This window comes from Dipodomys spectabilis, unplaced genomic scaffold, assembly GCF_019054845.1.
Source record: "Dipodomys spectabilis isolate Male_0828 unplaced genomic scaffold, ASM1905484v1 ptg000299l, whole genome shotgun sequence".
Taxonomy (NCBI): domain Eukaryota; kingdom Metazoa; phylum Chordata; class Mammalia; order Rodentia; family Heteromyidae; genus Dipodomys; species Dipodomys spectabilis.
Genome location: NW_024870976.1, coordinates 919,233 through 923,123, shown reverse-complemented (window position 1 = coordinate 923,123; position 3,891 = coordinate 919,233). Strand labels below are relative to the sequence as shown.

Sequence of the window (3,891 nt, the reverse complement as noted above, 5' to 3'; positions counted from 1 at the left end):
ACAAGTAAACTTATTGATTCAATAAGGGTATAACTAATACTGAAATACATAGTAACTTCTTGAAGGGTAAAAATAAAGTGAACAAATTTGTGTGTATGCCAGTGCTAGGGTCTGAACTCAGGGCCAGGGTGCTCTTTACTAAAGGCTAGTATTCAACCACTTGCACCACACCTACAGTTCCATCTTTTAGGTGATTAATTGGCAAAAGCACTCAGGAACTTTCCTGCCCAGGCCGCCTTTGAACCCTCATTTCAGAGCTCAACCTCCTCCTGAGTAGACAGGATTACAGGTGTGAACTACTAGAGATGGCCCAGAATATGTTAGTTTAAAGCTCTGTTTAAACAGATTATCACATTAGAATTCCTTTATGAAGAGCCAAATTATTACAGAGTTCTTCAAATGTACCTCTGATCCCAGGAAAAGCCAAGAAGTTAAATTATTTCAAAATGTAGAAAACAGACATTTTCCTCAAGTTCTCAAGGCTAGTACCAAAGACCTTCCAAATGACCCCCACACTCCAACCCGGACAGGAAGTTGTTGCTCAGCAGAGGCTGTGACTTCCGACTCCCAGTGGGGCTGGCGAGGGGATGGTCTGAAGGGCTCTCATTAGGACAGCGGTCACACCTGCGTGCCTAGGTCTGGGGAAGTGAGTGCCACCAGCCGCCTACTCACCAGTGCATGATGCCGCTTCAGGCACACGATGATGTCTCCTTGCTTTTCTACAACTTCTTCTAAGCTTGAAACAGTCCTGAATCCCGTCTCTGAAGGAGTACTGCTAGGGTACGCATAGTTTTTTTCTTCTTCAAGACCATCAGGTTGTGGTTTAGCTCTATTAAATCTTCCAATTTTCACTGCATACAGGAGCAGCCGGGTGAGGGAGCAGATGAGCTCCAGCCCAGGGTGGTGAGGATGAGAAGGAACAGCCAGCTGAGCTCGGGGAAGGAGTGCTGCAGGCCCAGGAGGAGGCGGGCGGTGTTCCGGCCGAGTGGATGGTGAAGGCGAGGCTTTTACGATGTCTAGCGCATCGGTGTAACTGGCGATAGCCTTGCTTCCTCGCTTTGCTGTGGTGACACTGGCTGTAGCGCTGGAGGCACATGTGCAGAATCCACAGGCTCACGTTTCCCAGGATTGTGACCGTCTGAACTTTCAGTGGGTTTGTGTCATTTCCTGGGCACTTGTCATCATCGTTTGGATGGTTGAGGGTACAAAGCACACCTGTTAAAAATGCTAAAGTCACGAACACCACATGTCAAACCAAGAGAAGATGTGCTCTGGGGACCATGGGGACCGGATGGTACTGGGTCTGAAGTGAGCCTGCAGGCGGTGCTGGGGGGAAGCTGGGCACCCAGAGGGGCTGTCTTCTACACTCTGGATGATGTCCACTGTACCGTCCTCCATCCAGCTTCCTGCCGCCATTTCCTGACACGAGGAGACCAAGCCCCAGCCAGGCCCGGCCCAGCCCAGCCTCCCCGCTGTGCCCGAGCACCAGGGCCCCTCGGAAAGTTACCTCCTCATTTCTCAGAATAGAAACACTTGGACACCTTGTTCTCCCTGGGCCTGCCGGGCAGGGAACCCTGGCCCGCCGGGGCCAGGTGGGGGTGGGGGGTCCAGGCCGGCCCCTGTTCCCCAGGCCAGTCTTTACCCTCCTCACATGACTCTGGCTCTTCTCAGAGTTCCAAGTTCACATCCCCAAGAGCACCTCAGCAGGTCATCAAAGGCCTTGTACAAATCCTGGCCAAGGTCGAAGATGGGCCCAAACTCCCAACCTTCAGACCAGGACTGGGCAGGGCTCTGTTCTTTGCTGGCCAAGCTGGGAATCAGAGACTCCTCTGTGACTGTCCCCTATCCCTAGGTGTCTTTGGGGAATCTCTGTGTCACAGCTAGCTCTGAGGAGGGACAGGAAGCCTGGTCCCATGAACAGTTGCCCATTGGGCCACAGGTTGCTCACCCACAGGTTGGTCAGCAGTGCTGGGTGGATCCCAGCAGGGCCATCCTGTCTCTAGACCATCATGACACTCAGGCCTTGTGCCCTCCACCCACCCCACCCCGCCACAGGGCACCGGCTTGGTCCCCTCTTCTCTGTGAGGTTCCAAGACCCCCCCTAGCATGTGGAAAGGAGGAGCAAGCCAGAGGAGGAAGGAGACATGGGTTTTTGGTTGGCCGAGTCTCAGGCAGCTGCTGGATGGCCCCGGGGTGAGCCTTGGAGACAGCCCACCAGGGCGGCCATCCCAGCCAGAGCAGCAGATGTGTCTGCACTGCCCACAGTCCCTGCTGCCCCTCTGCCTGACTCCCTGGGCTTTGACCAGCTGCCCAGCAGGCAGCAGGTTGCCTGCTTGGACTCCATCCTGGCCAGGGCAGGGAGGTTTATCTTCTTGAAGGTGGACAGCTGAGTGGCTTCTATTGTTTTGTTATTCTGAGTGAAGCTGCTGCTGCGAGCTTGTCTATGTAGGTGAGTAATCCTGGATGCACATCCATTTACCTGTGGCACAGATCTCTCGGTAGAATGGCTGGCTCTGTGGGCAAATGTATGTGGGGCCACTGGAGAATCTGCCAGCTTTTCAAAGTGGTATGGCCGTTCAGAGATGGGTGGTGTGTTTCTCCTAACATGTATGGTGGGCAGAGCCCATTGGTGTCGCAGCCCTTCTGGCTCCACAGCTAGTAGAAGTCCCAGGGTAATGGTTCAGTAGCAGGCAGTACCTGCTAGGTGTTAGAGCTCCGGAGCAGATGAAGCCGGCCCCGAGCTGCAGCTCAGCGGCAAGCAGCACCTGCCAGTGTGGCAGCTTCCCAGTGCTGCTCCTCGCCTCATCAATCCCATCCATGAGTGAAGTCCACGGAAAAGGAAGGGTGAATATGAAGGACTTAATTCAGAAGGGAAGAATCTGTTGAAGGTCTTTGCTTCTCTCTCCTCTCTCTCTCTCTCTCTCTGTCTGGGTTTTTTGTTTTTAATCCCCTAGGCTGTGCTCTGAATGGTGTTTGGAAGGGGGCATTTTTTATTGTTCAGGTCCTAAGTTGTTAATTCCCCATCAGGACCCTTCTCTCAGAGTCTTGGGAAGGCTGCTGAACCCTGGGGGACTCCAAGGGGCGGGATCGGGACGTAGCAGGGTGTTCCGCTTCCTGCTGGAATCTCTTGTGTAACCACTGCCTCTTCTGCATCTGGCCTTCGCACTGCCAGGCCAGCCAGGGTGCTCTCCTGAGACCCTGGGTCCTCACTCACCAGCCCTCGCAATCCTGTTCCCCACCAGTGAGCGGCGCCAGCGTCCCTGTGGGCATTTCTGGCTGTGTTTCTTGCAGTTGGAGGGAGTCATCGGTTCTTATCAGGGGTTTATGGGAGTCCTTGCTGTATCTGGGGTGTGAGCTATTGGTCTTACTTACGTATTGCAAATATTTTATCTCTGGGGCTCATGTTTTCCATTTATTCGGTGCTCGAAGTTGGTCTTCTACTTGGATGAGAGGAATTCAGTGTCTTCTCTTTCTCTGACAAGCTGCACATTTTGTGTCCCAGGGGACCGCCACACATCCCAAGACTACACAGATCTCTCCCTACGCTTCCCACTGCTGCTTAAAATGCTCGTGTTCACATTCAAGTTGGTGGACCATCTCCAAGTAATTTTTTAGGCATAGAGCACGTCTTACCCGAGGTCTTGCATTGGGCAGGTTCCCAAACACAGCCAGGGATGGGGCGGGAGGAGGCCTTGGGCCCTTGGGGGTCCAAAGTGAACAGACGCCCAGGCCCTGCAACTGTCTGCCACGTCCAGCCGCGAGGCAGCCGCGGGAAGAAGGAATTCTCCCCTCTGTCTCTAGCGCTGGAGGAAGCATTGTCACAGTTTAATGGGAGGATAAGCCCTGAACTTGCCTGTCTTAGGTATTTGTCCTGTTAATAATTTTCCAAGC

The 3,891-nt window shown here is 53.6% G+C and overlaps 1 pseudogene; it reads right to left on the bottom strand.

The window, feature by feature from the left end:
- Positions 1–618: 618 nt before the first annotated feature.
- On the bottom strand, positions 619–1,416 carry LOC122127365 (annotated as a pseudogene).
- Between the last annotated feature and the right edge of the window lie 2,475 nt (positions 1,417–3,891).